Source organism: Miniopterus natalensis, chromosome 11 (assembly GCF_054644295.1).
Source record: "Miniopterus natalensis isolate mMinNat1 chromosome 11, mMinNat1.hap1, whole genome shotgun sequence".
NCBI classification, from domain to species: domain Eukaryota; kingdom Metazoa; phylum Chordata; class Mammalia; order Chiroptera; family Miniopteridae; genus Miniopterus; species Miniopterus natalensis.
Window position 1 is genome coordinate 56144897 of NC_142091.1, and position 17196 is coordinate 56162092.

Sequence of the window (17196 nt, forward strand, 5' to 3'; positions counted from 1 at the left end):
GGATCCTGTGATCTGCTTTATGGCCTTTGAGGTGTGTGGGGAAGACCTGAGAATGAATGTGAGTGCAAGTCCTGGTAAGCTTGTGTCTTGAGGACTCCCCATCTTCCACTCTTGACCATCTAGTATCAAGTCTAGTTTCTGTTTCAGAATTTCAATGCAATGAATTGGTCTAAAAATGTTTTGCCTCCTGATAGCACTTACACATTAGCTTCTACTTCCAGTCTCGAGTACGAGGCATTTCAGCTATTTGGAGCACCATCTCCTCTTTCCTAAATATGAATCAGGAGACACAAAGGCCAAAGAAACATCAAAGATTTACAGGTATGCACTCTTTACACTGGCAACAGAAGTTCAAGGCAGTGAAAACGCAGTCCGGTCCTGGGTGAAGAACACATAACCAGAAAGACATCCAAGACTGGAGAAGTCAGAGGTTAGATCAAGATGACAAGGTATAACCTTAACTGGCACTGACCTGGGAATTGCTCAAAAGATACCAGGTGACTATCATGCCCCCAAATATCTAGTATCAGGGTCATTGATTGAGGGGGAATTGTTTTTCCTGGCTTTCGGCCTTACAACAAATAGAATCAGGGGTGTTTCTCTCTCTAGCTTGTTAGATTTGTTATCACCCAGTCCCTAAAAGAGATCGGCTCCCTCCAGTGTGACCCCACTTTGTGGTTCAAATTGAGACACATTTGAACATGAAAGTGGCCACTATTAACTTGGACCAAGGTGTTAACTTGGACTAGCCCAGGAAATCCAGGACCTGCCACCCTTCTGGTAACAGAAGCATTCTCAGTGGAAGGCCTCAAACTCAGTCCGTGTTTCTCAGAGAACCTAACAAGTAGAATGATGCCCCTTTCTGAGCCAACTGAAACCAACCAACATGTCCTCAGGCTGGCATTTGACAACATACAACAGATCCTGAAACCACAAACCACATCACCTACCATTCCTGGACAAACAAGAGAAGTCCCGGTAATTATTAAGACAGCCACTCACTTGCCTCCGTGACTAACTGCCCTTTGTCCTGAGTCTCAGGGAAAGCTACCACCTCCCCATGTAGGCATCCAAACCCCCGCATCTCCACGCCTGCCCCACCCCTAACCTCATCTATTTTCCAAGGGAGTGGAGCATCTTCCGTGACCATGTTGATGGGAGGTATCTGTGAATAATCAGGTTTAAGGATTTGATGACAGACTTTCAAAGGGTTGATTTAAGAAGATGACCAATCCTACGGCAGTGCTTCTTACACTTGAACTTTCCTAAGAATCAAATAAGTTCTTGTCAACAGGCAGATCCTGTTTCGGTACGTCTCGGGGGGGCCTGGGGCGCTGCATTCTGACAAGCTCCCAGGTGCTGCTGAGGCTGCTGACCACGGGCCCCACTTTGAGTAGAAAGAGTCCACAGCATTTAGTTTAAGGGCATAATGATACCTCAGATATCTTTTGTGCTGACTTGAGGGAAAGCATGCCGATTAAATCTGTTCCCAAAGGGCAGTATGCTAGAAGGAAAGGGAGGAAGAGAGGAACAGGGGAGAAAATAGGGGGGGACAGGTTGAGAGGAAAGTAGGAGGGGACAGAAAGGAGGGAGAAAGGAAAGAGAGAAATAAAAGGAGAAATAAGGGGGGAGACTGTAGCTACACTAAGTTAAGTTAGGCTAGACAAGAAAGAAATAAGGGCTGAGTGGGCTCCTTTGGCAGAAAGGGGGAGCAGCAGCTCCATTCCCATTGCCCAGAGCTCCAGGGAGAACATGTTTCCATTCTGAAGCCCACTGCAATAAAAATCTCATATTCCTTTATTTTTACAGTTGTTGGCCAATTACTTACAGAGAGTCCCGTAGCAGAGAGTCCTCTAGTCCAGAGACTTTCAAATTTTTTGATCGTAGCTCATTTAGAAAGACATTTTCCACTATGATCCCACTAAACACACATACTCCCTGCAAATGTCTTACAGCGTAATACCTTTCATATAAGCAAAACGATATGTCTTAGTCAGCATAATGCCATACTCTAACCTATTCATCTTTCAGTTACTCCAGCCGCCGTCTGATGGGAGAGACACTCGCCTGAGTGTCATAGGGCTGCCTGTGACCAAGGCCGAGATTGGAACCCAGGTCTCCAACCGCACCCTCTGTCCATTTCACGGCCACTGTGACAACATAAACTCAAAAAGTGGACTTAAAGGCAAGTTACCAAGCTGTGATTTGGGCTATCTGTTAGGATAAGATTTTTAAAAATATTAACAGTTCCTCCCTCCTCTTATTTTGATGTTTCGTGATCCCCAGCCCTCACCACTTAAGCAATAGTGATCTCCATGATTGTTATCTCTGAGAAGGAATGGAGAGTGCAGAAAGCTAGGCATCACCTTTAGGTCCTTCTCAGCTTTAGTTTCTAAAAACTTAAGCCATTAAGGGAAAAGTTAGAATTGAGCTAGAAACAAATAACTGTGTTTGAAGAGAGATCTCCCAACCCTCAGCCACAAGTTACGAAAAAGATGTCCCCAGGTGAGGGTGAAGTGGAGGAATGAAAGACAAGAAATAGTTAATGATACAGGAAGGGTCAGGTGGGTCTCAAAGGGAAGGGTCTGTGCCTTCTTCGCTGTACAGGATCTCAAAGAGGCATTCAAATGCCAGGTACTTTGGAGGGAGACAGGATACCTCCAGAGAATGGCAATGGGGTGTGTCCAGGCAGGTGAGCCCCTTCCGACCTTGCCCTGTGGTCAGAGAAGCATATAGGAGGTGGCAGATAGCACTGACCCAAAGGGGCAAGGCAGATAGGAAAAGAGAATGTCTCAGTGATAGTCAAAGTGCATGGAAGACCAACCAAATGGCTTTAGATCAGGGGTGGGGAACCTTTTCTCGGCCAAGGGCCATTTGGATATTTATAATATAATTCATGGGCCATACAAAATTATCAACTTAAAAATTAGCTATGAAAATAGCTCCTAGATTATTGACTTTTGAGTCCTGCCTGTGGTTGCCTTGGCAGGGCCAGGCCAAATGATTTCATGGGCTGAATAAGGGCCGGCAAGTAGGACATTCCCCACCCTTGCTCTAGATAAAGGCCCCAGCACCTTGGTACATTGTAATCTCACTCAGAATTCAAGCATGACTTTGAGAAAAGTGGCCGGTCCCCACACTGGCAGATTTAATATCAACCCTCCACGCAAAGTAATGGCAAAAAAAAGTTGAACTAGTGAGCACCAACTAAGAAAGATTTATTTCTTGAATATAGAGTTGGTGAGCCAAAAGTCTTTCTTTTATTCCTATGATGGCATGTGGATATGTGTTTGTTTGTTTGTTTGTTTGTTTTTCAAGAAAGAAACACAATAAATAATCAACAATAGTTAACTTCTGAGAAGAGACTTTGACTTTCACTGAACACATTTTTATATTGTTTGCATGTCCTAAATCAAGGCAAATATTAGCTTGGTAATATTTTAGTACCTCCTGTGGCTAACAGAAGCAATGGAAATTATGTATTTAAATTGTTACATATATAGCCTCAAGAACGCACGAAACATTTCTAGACTACACAAGAAGCTGTTAACAGCTGTTGCGCCTAGAGTTTGGGGTAGAAAGGAGACTTACTATCCATGTACTACTCAAAGTGTTTTACCTTGCTATATACTTATTATATATTATTTTTCCTAATTTAAAAATGTGTTTGCTCCAACACTGGTGTCTTCTCTTTATGATCTCCCATGATAACAAGCTGGTACTGCTCAGATGAGTGCTCAGAGTCCTTCGCCACTTCCGAGAACACACGCATCCCCAGTAGGATGGTAATGGTGTGAGGACAAATCCATCTTAGCCCTCACGGTAGCTCACACAACACTATGCACAGGATGAGCAAAGGTCAACATTTCATTGCTACTTGTTGATGATCTTCTTGTCATAGTATTTATATACTTATGAAACTATTTGCTTAATGATTTGTCTCTCTCACTGGACAAATTAGGGAATTAATGCCTTTTTGCTTCCCACTGGATCTTTGGCACTTACCTCAGGAGCTGGTACATGGTAGGTGCTCAACAAATACTTCTTGAAGAATAAATGAATAGATTATAGCACAACCAGTGATTCATATAGATTCTCTGAATGTTTCCAGTTTCACTTTACTTTTTCCATTTAGACTATATAGACAAAGAATCATCCAGTGACTTTAATTTCTTTCAAGCACTAAACGTAAAACCCTGTCTGCTGCTTGAGTCACAGGCCAGGAAATCTCTCACAGGGGATGGATGTCCAGGAATTCCCTGAAGATTTAGCCCTGGTGAAAACAACAAGCTTTTTTTCCAAAACAAATAATTCCCAACAGTGACATTTATTTCATTTGCTTTGATTTGAAATTTTACAGACGGAAGTCAGGTTGTAGTTAGAGGTTCTCGCTAGATTTTTGGGTCCAAGATTTTTGCTCTCCATAAAGTTTGCCAGATTACTATGCTTTGAGATAGTTAGAGGAAATTTGCCCCTGAAATAAAAAAACAAACAAAGAACAAGTAGCCTTTGGAAAGTAAAGAAGGAAGTGAAGGAAGCCCCTGTCTCTCCCAAGGCTGAAGCCAAAATGAAGGCTTTGAAGGCAAAGAAAGCAGAGCTGGAAGGCATCTATAGTCACACACAAAAAGATCCACACGTCGCAAACCTTCTGATGGCCCAAGACACTGGGCTCAGAAGGCAGCCCAAATTTCCTAAGGGCACCCCCTTAAGAAACCAGCTTGACCACTATGCCATCACGAAGAAGGTAGAAGACAACCATACACCTGTGTTCACTGTGGGTGTCAAGGCCAATGAGCACCAGATCCAACAGGCTGTGAAGAGGCTCTGTGACTTCAACGTGGCCAAGGTCAACACCCCGATCAGCCCGATGGAGAGAAGACGGCATATGTTCCACTGGCTCCCCACTAGGATGCTGTAGATGTTGCCAATAAAATTGGGATCATCTAAACTGAGTCCAGCTGGCTAATTCTCAATATAAAACGTTTTTCATTGTAAAATATCAAACAAACAGAAAACAAAAAACAACACAGGAGAGAACTACAACAAATAATGACAGTGGTTAGCTCTGTGTGGTAGGATCACAAATGTGGTATTTTTTTTATCTTCTTTTAACTTTTTTGTATGTTTCAAATTTCCTAAGATTAATAAATATTATTAGGGTAATCATAAAAAACATTTAAGTTACTTCTTCCTGCTCTCCCATCCCCAAACTGCTCCTCCTCCTAGGCTTCCTAGTTCCTTGAAAAGCACCATCATCCACACACCTTCCCGAGCCCCAGACCTGGGGTCCTCTCCCACAGCCAGTGCACTGCACTACTCACTTCTGTGGCTACTTGTCTTACTCTCAGCTCCAAGCTGCTACAACCAAATTCATAAACTGGGTGGCGTAAAGAACACATGTTTATTTTTCACTGTTCTTGAGGCTGGGAAGTCCAAGAACAAGGTGACGGCAGATGCGGTTCCTGGTGAGAACTCACCTCCTGGCTTGCAGGCGACCACCTTCTCATTGCATCTTCACTCGGTGGAGAGAGAGGAGCCTGGCCTCTCAGCCTCTTCTTATAAGGGCACTAATCCCATCATGGGGGCCCCGCCTAATTACCACCCAAAGGCTCTAACTCCTAACACCATTGCATTAGGAGTTAGGGCTTTAACAGACGAATTATGTAGGGCAGGGGCACATGTAGCCCATAACACTACCTAAGGAATCACCCCAAAACTTAGTGCTGCAAACATTTTTCATTAATTCTCTTAGTTCTGTGGGTTGACTGGGATCCACCGCGTGGTTCTCATTTGGGGTCTATCGTGAAGTCACATGTCAGCTGGACGTCCAAGATGATCCTCTCTCATGCTGACAGCTGATGACAATGAACAGCTGGGAGCCCAGCTTGCGCTGTCAAAAGGAAGGGCCTGCACGTAGCTTCTCCATGTGACTTGAGCTTCTCCAAGCATGGCAGCTGGATTCCAAGATAGAGTGACCCAAGAGCAACCATTCCAACAGCCCCACTTTTAAGTGACTTCTCTATTGCCTGTACAATGGTAATTAGATATAGAATCTTGAGGAGATTCAGCTTCTGTCTTTCGGTAAGAATATTTCCTAAGTGGTTTTGTGTACTTCCAGTGGGAGGGACATAATGCCGGGTTGGTTATCTTCTTACAGTAATGGCCACTGGTAATCAAATGCCTAGGTAAAGCAATTCATCAGGAGTTCAAATGTGCATTTTTTCCCCCCAAAAATCATTCTGGCTATAGTACAAGTTGTCTTAAAAAGAAAGAAAGTAACAATTATGTGCAGCCTCATGAGAATGGCTGTCAAACCAAGTCAAAATGATATGAAGATTTATAGGGAACCTCATTCTCTTTTGGCCATTTTAATAGTCTATAAAAATAAGTAAGTTCAAAGGGAAATGAAAAAAAGGAATATATTGTTTTGGCCTACTCTTTTATTGATATAGCTCAATTATTTCAAAAAGACTTCTATTAAAAAAAATTTTAATAAAACATCAACCCCTGAAGTTTAACAAAAAATTGGTTTACCCAAGAACCAGGATGGGGAACTGTTGTCTTAAAATAAACATTGAATTTCCTAAAATGCTTGCTTTTTCTTTCCTTTCTCTTTTTCCCTTCTTTTTTCTTTTTCTATTCCCTCCCTCCCTCCCCACCCCAATCTCTCTCTTGCCTTTTGTTTTTTTAAGTAAAAAAATAACTTGAGCTTTTTTAAAAACTAAAGGCAGGAAATCAAAATGTCACAAGATTACAAACACCATGATAAAAGCTGCTTTTACCCAGAAGTTTCTGGAACTAAGGAGTACGTGCCCCACTGGAGTAGTCATGGTCAGAGGTCTTCACCAGAAGGTCAGATTGCATTTCAGCAATAAATCAGATCCTATCTGCACCACCTGAGAGGAGGCAGAGCCGCAGAGAGGAGAGAACACGGGCTCTGGAGTCCGATACACCTCGACTGGAGTCCCAGGTCCACCACACACGTCATCACCCTTACAGCTCCAAGCAGAGTGACGCTCCTCGAGCTTTAACGGGTCTTCCAACCACGTTGTTAGAATGCAGAACCCAATGCAGGGGGGCCTGAGACTCTGATTTCTGACAAGCTCCCAAGTGTACCTATCCTGCTAGACTGTGGGCCACACTTGGGCGGGGGACTCCAGGATCCACAGGAGCCACTGTCTCTGTCCTTTGTAAGTTGTTCCTTCATGGAACAGTATTCTCCCTATTGGATCATGAGCGTGTTAAGTGACACTGTCACTGCCTTAATGGTCCCTATTAGTTGAAACTGTTTCCCAAGTAACATCGTAATAAACGGTATCACTTACTCCTGCACCACAGGGTATTTCTGGGAAATTACTCCAAGTAATGCTGCATGAGAAAAGAGAGACCCAGCACTGCCCTATGCAAAGAGAAGGCAGACAGAGGGTTTGGGAGCCCACCAAGAAGCAATACTCTTGTCTCTGTCCAAGAGAAGCCAATATTTCACCACAGAGCTGAAATCTGGGTGGCCCTTTGGGTTTCCAGTCTGCATCAGAGGCGCTCACAAAAAAGGACTTTATGATAATTAGGCTCCACAACATGCTTTCAAAGGCGGCATTATTAGACCCATGTTATAGGTGGAGGAACTATAGCCACAGGGAAGTGATTTTTCCCACCCAAGGCCACCCAAAGTGTCTGGGAGGAAAATGAGGTCAAGAACAAAACCCATGGGTAGTCTGTGCTCAGCACAGGCCATGACACAGTCTCTCCGAGGGATGTTTATGCTCCAGTTAAAAGGGCTCTGTGACGAGCGCAGGGTAGAGGAGCACCAGAGATCTCTAGATAATTTTGTTATTGGTTACAATTTAAGTTCCTGAACATATTCATGGCCACAAATGTTTTTCACAATCACCATTTCTTGAGTGTCCTTTATTATTATGCCTGTGTGACTTGGACACGTCATTTAACCCCTCTGTGTCTCTGTGTCCGCACCTGTAAAAAACTGGCATCATAATTTCCTCACCTGTGAAAAATTGCCATCCTCACCAAGGACAAAATGAGCTAACACAGAGGGGGAACCTTGGCAGAGCCTGGCCTGTGGTATCATACAGGTGTCAGTCATTCCTGCCCGGATTCACGCTGTGTTTCCCCACCCGTACAGCGAACTAGCCCTTAGCAGGAGCCCAAGACCAAGCTCTACGTGACTCAGTTCCCTCCCCCAAGCTTCATCCTGTGCAGACATATCCTCTAACTGTCCCAGAACAAACATTTACCATCATGTGCGTGAGATTCCCAGATTCTAAGAACATTTTTTAAGTTATTGTGGTTTCCTCATATTTTATAATATTCCAAGTGATCTCACAAACCTCATCTCATGTCAACCTTATAACAATGCTATGAGGAAGGCAAAACCTTAACCTGTCCATTTTATGGATGGGGAAATTGAGTCCCTCTGAAGTAATCCCCTCAAGGTCATACTGATTAATAGTAATAACAATAGTTAATACTACTAACATTTCTGAAGACTTAATATTAGTTTAAACACATGAGATTGCTGGTATTCTACCATTTTAACTTACACAAGATAAAGAACTTCGTATTGTTCAACCTACATATTGTGCTCATTTATTCCTCATATCAAACCTATAGGGTAAGAACAAATTCCCATTTTATCAACCAGGGGAGTGCAGACTTAAAGGCAATTACCCAAGATCAAACAATGGAGCCAGAATTCAAACCCAGGCCAGTAAGACTCCAAAGCCCACATTAGTAACTCGGCCATACCACCCGTCTGGTACACGGCTAGGAAACGGGGGAGCTGCGCTGCTCCCCAGATCTCTGACTGGTGATGTGATACTTTTTTTGTATTACAAAGTTGGCATGTTTACGCTCACTTTCCGTGACAACCACATAATAGAGAAAAGATCACCCCCATATTGAAGATGAGAAAGCCGGGGCTCACAAAGTTTTCCTGCCTCAAAGTCACACAGCTAGTAAATCTGGGAGTTCAAACCCAAACCAGGGCTCTGCTACTTCAAAGCACGGGCTCTTTAACCATCACATTGTGGTTCTAAATGACCTGGGGACGATTTAAAATCTCCAGAGTCCAGGTGACCCTGCAGACCAACTCAATCAAACCTCTTGAGGTGAATCCCAGGTAAGAGCAGTTTTTGAAACCCCCCAGGAAACCCCAGTGTGCAGACAAGCTTGGGATCACTGGACACTCCTTCCTTCCCACCCAGCCACCGCCGCCGCCCCCAGGCCCCTCCAGGCTGATGGAATCTGCCCTGAGCGTCCCCTGCGGGTTTACCCCCGCCCCAGTGACCCGAATCACGGCTGACACAGAGTGACTACCTCTTTCCCACACTCACATTCTTCAGAGAGCTCCTGTCAAGGCCCAAAGCAAGCCATGGCAAAGGGCCACTCACAGAATCTTCCCAGTGACAACACTCAGCTGTCACTGAGACGGGAATGGAAAGCGTTTCGCCAAGGGAGGCCCCCCACTCTCCCCAGCTTTTAGCTTTGGCCTCAGTGGGTACCCTGAACTGAGACAACTGGGCTTGGCTGGTGTCTGACCGGGGAGCTCGCTGGGAGGCGCTGAGCAGCCCCTGCGGAGTGGGACAGCCGTCCGCCTTTGCCATGACTCACGCTGGCCGCGAGCAGGGTCAGGGCCAAGCTCCTGAACGTGAGCAGGGAGGAGCGCATTCCCTCTCGCTGCGCCCAGCCACCGCCAGCTCAGAATGCTTCATCTTCACAAACTTCACTTATTTTCAAAAGTATGCTTCTTTGATTCCTGCAAGCCAAACCCATGGAAAAATAAGGGAAACCAAATGCCAGGGAAATGGCGCCAAGGCAAACACATGTAAGCCCTGAAATAACAGGAGATACTGTGGTCAAGTCTGACCTTTTGAACTGTGCTATGAGTTGAAGCAAAAACAGCTCTTGCTGCTGCTTTGAGGGGGCACAGTAATCGCTCATTTGTAATGCTAACGAGCGTGGGTTTAAAGAGATTGCCTTTTGAAACTGTAGGGATTCAGCCAAGGGGCCAGAAATAATATCATTTTGAGGAATGATTTTTATTTTTTTTAAAGAAAGCCATCTTTCACCTCCATGGTCAATATAAGCCCAGCATCTTCTGATTTTTATTTGTCAAATGATGACTATCTAAGACGTCCAGAGCTTCCACAAATGTTTCTCTTCTGATAACACCAATACTTTGGTGCGGTCTCACCTACCAGCAAGAATGCAAGTTCACTCGTTTATTTCAGGAGATAAATGTGGAAGGGCCCAGATGGAAAAGTAAAATGGTGACCCAGGGTTAAAAGTGGAGTGCAGAGGAGGCTCCTGGTTTCCACTCTAACCACTTCAGCCGCAGCAGTGCCGCAGCCTCAGACCTGCTGGGGGGCTGCCAGCACTTACATTCCTAGGAGATGCCAGTAGCTGCATTCTTGGGCACACAAAGCAAGTCACCAGGAGGAATTTGCTGCATGTTCACATGACGAAAAAAAAGACTACAAGCTACAGAGGTCACGCAAATGAGGACTGATTCCCATGAAAGAGATTCCCCTTTTCAAATAATTGCCAGATTTGCCTAAGAATAAAATACTCATTTTTATGTTGTTTTTCAGGTAATAATAGTCCCTCCCTTTAGTTATATCATTTGCTACATTTCTAGAAGATGTGTCTTGAAGAGAAAAAAATACATGGTAAATCTAGCTTCATTGCAATTATTGAGGGGAAAATACCCTATAAAATAAATAATAGCAAATACCTGCCAGTACTTATTATGTGTGGGACGCAGTAAAACCTAACTGCTTTTCATGTATTAATGTATTTAATCCTCACAAACAGTGGCTACTATTAGTGTCCAGAAGTTGTATTTTTATTTTAATGGAGTCATGTTTATCAATTATTCCATCTGTTCTTTCTCTTGTTTAGGAATCAAAAAATCAAAAAACATTGTTTAAAAATAAAATAAAAAATTATCCCCCAAATCATAAAAGTATTTCTCCTGTATTTTCTTCTACAAGTTTGAAATATTTAATTTTGATATTTAGGCTTATAATTTTATCTGGAATTTATTTTGGATTAAGACATGAGGTAGGGATCTAATATATATTTTTTCAAATGGATAACCACTTTTCCTAGGCTCGCTTACTTCCCTATCCCACCATCCTTTCCACACTGGTAATGTCACATTCTTCATCTGTCAAGTTCACATAGCTATGTGGGTTGGCCTATGAGCTCTGTTTGTCCATTCCTGTTATGACACCACATATCTTAATTACTATAGCCTTATAAGTTTATACCTGGTGGAACAATTTCAACATCTTCCCCCACCCACCTTCTCTCTCTTCTTTTTCATTTCATATTGACCTTTGCCCTTCCATATCAATTTTAGAATCCCCTGATTAAGTTCCAGGAAAAACTCTACCTAGAATTTTGTTTTAATTTGCAAGTTAATTTTGGGAATTAATAGCTTCTTGATGCTGAGTCATCATATCAATGAACATGGTATGTTTCTTCATTTCTTTAGCCTTTTTATCCCCCTAGTGAAAGAGTCTTGTTCCCACTTTTAAAGAAAAAGATTTTAACATTTCATCCTTAATAATGTTTGCTGTAGGTGTTTAGTAGACACCCTTTATTAATTAAGCAAGTTTCCTTCTATTTCCTTTTTGCTAGAAGTTGGCTAAGAAAGTTGTTAATCATAACTAGGCATTGAATTTTATCAAATGCTATTGAGACAATCACATGGCTTTTCTCCTTTAACCTTTTTAATGTCAAACCATCTTTGTATTCCAATGATAAATACAATTTTATTTTAATACATTCATTAATTTCCTAGCATTTTGCGTATTTATGCACACATATTTATCCATGCGGCTGATTTTTAATCTTTCTTTCTTATACTCTCCTTGTGTGGGTTGGAAAACGTTCCCTTATTTTATATTTCTCAGTTCCAACTCTTCCTCTTAGGCGGGCATAGGGCCTCATCTCCCATCCCCACTCCCCTTCCCACACCCCCCACAGCCAAGGGGATTGTATTCATTGCACTAGTAAAAGGAGTTTCCCAGTAGGAGGGCTTTAGGTTATCTGGTACCAGCAGAACTAAAAGTTTCATAAATTAGAACTGCACGTCACGAATGCTTTTGCCTTTTTGAGCAGAGATCAGCGGGCTGAGAGCAGGATTTGTGATCGGATGGCAAAAAGGGACAGTGTGCTCTGTTCTGTGTAAGATGCCCTCTTAGATCTATCTACCCACTCTGAACTAGAGTGACAATCAGCATCACACCCTAATTTTTTATATTCTTTTTGTATTTTCCTGTCCCTCCCTCCATTTTTCTGTGGAGGCAAAAAATCAGGGACAGGAGATTCAGGGAGCTTAAGAGCGTAATCAGTGCCAGAACACTACTGATGATAATAACAGCATTAATAATAAGAGTTGACATTTATTAACATTTAAATAAACCAGCTCCTGAGCCAAGGCTTTCCAAGTGTTCTCTCACCGAAACCTGGAAACCCTGTGAGGCACTGGATCTTAGTGTGCTGGGCAATTTGCTCAGGTACACACACCTAGGAAGTGGTAGAGATCCCAACCTTAGTCATCGAAAGCCAGAGCCTGTAGTTGCCTGCACTGCCCTTCAAACATCCCAGTCTGAATGTTTAAATTCCTATTTTTTACTTAATACCCCCTTTATCTCCACCCCCCTGCCACCGCCACACACACAACATCTACTTAATCTTTTCATCTCTTGTTAAATGGTGAAGCGATATGGTGTAAATATATAGATTTCTGGAGGATTATTCCTGAAGGTGCTGAAACACCTGGCTCAGGTGACACCTCCTCTGGGATGCTTTCATGGATGCCTGCAGGCTGGTGAGGTGACCCTCCCAGGCGTCCCGTAAAGCGTACTGAACCACAGTTACTTCATTCAATGAGTCTTTCCTACGGGTCTATGAGCTTCCTGAGGGTAGAGACGATGTCTTATTCCTTTTTGTGTATCAAGTACACAGTATCCTGGCACATAGGAGACACCTGGCAAACATCTGATGGATGAATGAATGAATGAATGAATGAATGAATGAATGAATGAAAACTATCTTTCTTAGAGATCATAGCCTCAGCTAAATGAATATATTTCCAAGAATGGAGATGTTTATTATTCTTACAAAATACTGATTCATTCTACTTTTTGTCTGAAAACAGGCAAAGGCCTCTCTGGAGATGCACACGTTTCTGATTTGTGTAAGCCTGTTTCAAAATCACTACAGGCCACAGGGCGAATGTGGCCGCACCTAGGCCCCCGCCTCACGCAGCTCCATGTTCCCCTGGCCCGGGAGGTCTGCCGCCTCCTGGCTTCGGTCTGGCCGCGCGTCTCCCACCCAGTCATGAGGGACATTCTGCCCTGCCCTGTGCCCAAGCACGGCTCGCCCCTGTTGTGACAGCATGCCGGCCAGATGTCGCTGCCTCTCTGAGTGGCCGCACTGGGAAGCCCTGGGAATTTTTGCAAACCGATGCATTTATCCTGAAAGCAGCATTCTGTTGTCTTTTTATGTTCTTTGTCCCAAAAGGAGACGTTGATGCGAATGTCCTTAAAAAAAAAAATAACGAATCCAGGCACAGGTGTAAACCCACCTGTCCAAGGCTGACATTGTGGCAACTCTGTTGCCCTCTCATTAAGAGGGATGAACCATCTCGCTTTCTCAGAAATAACACCAAGATGTCTCAGTCACCCAACTCCTGTTAAATCACGCCATGCTTCATGCACCACCGAGTTGCTGGAACTATTTCTCTCCAGAAAAAAGAAAAACCACATCTACTCAACAACACAGTTGTTTTTAAGTAACCCCAGGTGGGATGTGTTGGTATCCCTCCTCTCGTTCTATAATAAATCCTTGTAACTAAATAAATAGGCATTATTCTTGTGCATGCAGAAGCCAGAAGAAGCTTTTCTAAGCATGGAAAAGTGAGAGAGGTAAGACCTGAGAGGTTAGGCATGAGCAAAATGGTGTTTTTTTCATACTTAGGTGAAGTAGAAAGGTTATATTCAAAGTGGGCACAGCAAGGCTTGTCTGGGGAATCTCACTGATCTTAGGCTTCTGCCCTGTTGGCTGATCAGAGAAAAGGGGGCTGCATGTTCAACAGCAGGGCCTCAGTCAGACAGACCTTGGTCTGAACCTTATCTCTGCTGTGTGATGCTAGGCAAATTACCTAACCTCTCTGAACTTCAGGTTGCTCATCAGCAAAATGAGAATAATTCTTCCTCTATCACAGGGTTGTTATAAAAATTGAATGAGAAACCTGTTGGGTCCTAGGCACGGTACTTGAAACATAGTAAGTAACTATAATTAATAATGACATGCAGTAAGAGCTGTTGTTATTGTTTATGGAAAACAGAACTGGTTCCATCTAATGAGGAGATGCATAATATGACCTTGTGCTAAGGGGCACACAGACCAAAACAGTCTCTCATCCATGATCTTATCATGATGCCCATGCCTCCCCACTAAAAAGCCACTACCTGAGGGCCATCTGGAGACTGGGTTTGTCTGGATTGAGGAACTATGACGCTGAGGCAGGCAGATAAAGCAAGAGCTATCTTACACATTATCAGGGATTTGTTAAGGGGAACAAGACCCATTAACAGTCAGGGTCCCATTGGATAAGCCAACTGCGGAGAAAATCAGACAGAGGGCAGGTAAGTTTTGATGAGGGAAAAGGGCAAGGAAGAGGTAATGATATTGCAAAGGGGAAGCCTGGGAGATCCAGTCGCCCATGGAGCATAAAATAGGATAGAAGAAGGGTTCTGAAGGGGGCCTAGGCGAGGAAGGCTAGAGTCCAACTTCGCCAGTTTTAAATTTTTGCTTTAGGTGAGAAGAAAGAAAATATAAACATTTTGGAAACTGGAGCCATTACTAAGAGGCCTATGGAATGACCTGGTGGTATAAAAATTCGTGAGTAATCATGAACCCTCATCCTGAATTTCATTTGAGGCTTAAGGCAGCCTGCACATAAGAAAGAAGTGCAGGAAATCTTAAGCCCCTGTAACGAAGCAGGGTAAGATAGATCCCTTAAGCAGCCACTGTCCGGGCCCAGGCAATTTCTGGAGGTGCAGCTCTGGCCTCGCCCCAGGTCTACTCCTCACGCCATGCGCTGAAGGCCACTCTGTTGCATGAGGAACTGCCAAAGGCACAGAGAACCCCCAAGTGCTGGGCCTGACAAAGTCAGTTGCCCAACAATATGTATGTGTCCATATTCTATTCAAGACAAAGGACCGCCCCCAGTGAGTACAACTGGCTAGTGAGCAAAAGCCACAGAGACAACTCTTGGCCCAGTATCAGGAAAGGCTTCCTAGCAGCCAGGCCTGCTCAAAGGATAGAAAGCAAAGCAGTAAGATCCCCGTCACCAAATGTGTTTCCAGCGAAGGCTGGCTTACAGAAATCCATATTCGAAAGAGGAAACTAGACTCCATCAGTTTAAAGTTCACCTTCGGTTTTCCAGGCCGGTAAAACAGAAGGTGTGACATCCAACTATGGCAAGCTTATAGGATAACCAAGAAAACAGAAATTGTGGAAATAATAGCAGATCCAAAGCAACAGACGGTGAGTCAAGGGAAAGGTCTAAAAAGCTCAGTATGACCATTCCAAAAAGCAGCTCTCCCGAGAATAGTCGAGAAAAAAACAGAAATTTCTTCACACCTGAACAAAATTCATCGCTTTGTAAGAAAAATAGTAATTAGACTGGATTCCTGGAACTGAAGATAAAGATGAAGTACACCGGTGATTTAGAGCCGGGAGAACTGGTGCACAAACTCCCACACCGCCCCACCAGATTCCTACTCAAATGCAGTATGCCTGTCATGCAGAAAAATAACCTCAGATAAACAGTTGCTTTGCCATCTCATAGGAACAATCAGATCTGCCTGAATTCTGCGCCCTGCCTTTGTGCACACTACGGGCCTATTCTCAATATTCTGCTTTGCAATAAATTAGAATTCAAAGTCACGGTATGCCAAACTTAATTGTTAACTCAGAAGATAGAATCTGCCACCTCAGGATTTCCTATGGGCTCGAAATCATTATTTAGTCATTCATTTCTGACAGCCTCTGAGGATCAGATTAGAAAAGGTCTTCTTTGCCCTACCAATAGCATCGGCTGGAAACAGGACACAGAGATAAAAATTAACTAGGGCCTTGCTACTGGTGTGGTCCAAAGACGCAGCCCCGTAGGTCCCCACCCCCCGCACCCCACCCCACCCCCAGAGGTGCTGAATCAGAATCTGCGGTGTAACCAGATCCCAGCCATTTGCAGGTACCTTGGCATTTGAGGAGTCCTGAGGAACGTTTCTGTCGCTCGCCTTCCGACCTTCAGCACCTGAAAGCTTTTAGAAGAAACAGCAGCCTCTGGAAAACAGAAAAGGGGAAAATTGCTCAGGTTGTAATCATTCATGGAATCATGGATCAAGTGTTTGTATTGTTTTAGAAAATGCCCTGCTGCTCACGTGGCACAGCCGGGCTGAAATCGCTGCCAGGGCCTCGGGCTTGTTTTGACCCAAATCAGCTGATTAGTCTCGGTTGGCTGGTGGGCTTCGGGAAGGGGAGGAAAGCCTCCAACGCGCATCTCCGCAAGGCAAGGCAGCTGTTTCTCATAACCGGGCGAAGGAGCCTAGCGGGGCTTCATCCTTACAACCCGCAGCCGCTCCGTCCGCACAGAAATCGCGGCGACAGTTTCAACGAGAGCACGCACGTGGCAGCAGAGGCCAGCTTTGTGAGCGGCCAGGTGTGAGACGCACAGAACGAAAATACGGTGTTTCCTAGAGCACTGCCTCAGTTCAAAAAGCCCACAGGTTGCAGGACACACCACGGGTTTAAGGACAGCTTTTCGGGAGGGGCGTGACCGCTTCTTTAAGTAAGTCACAGACGTGTCCCCGTTTTCGAAAAGTAAAACTGAGGAGGGCAGGGCTTGTGGGAGGACAGCTTAGAATAAAGAAAATTGGACAGAACAGCGCTTGACAATTTCATTGGCCAGTTTTGTTCATGGATCTCAGCAATGACGTTTTTACTTGGCACCCTGCTAATCTATGTGAAAGAGTGATGGTCACTGTTTTCTGCAAGCATCTGTTTTGCTGCAGGACTGAAGTATAACCTGAAGGGCTACAGAGAAGAGAAATATCAAGACTTCACCTTCTCCAAAGAAATTTGGGTGGAAAATCAAAT

General features: G+C 44.0%; 1 long non-coding RNA gene across 1 annotated transcript in view; it reads right to left on the reverse strand.

Annotated features, from left to right (window-relative positions):
* The window catches only part of LOC107531940 (uncharacterized), a 62448-nt gene extending 46063 nt beyond the window's left edge, over positions 1-16385 (reverse strand). The window contains exon 1 of the long non-coding RNA XR_015715313.1: positions 16296-16385. This is a non-coding gene — a long non-coding RNA (uncharacterized LOC107531940). The remainder of the gene's footprint in view (positions 1-16295) is intronic.
* Positions 16386-17196: the final 811 nt, after the last annotated feature.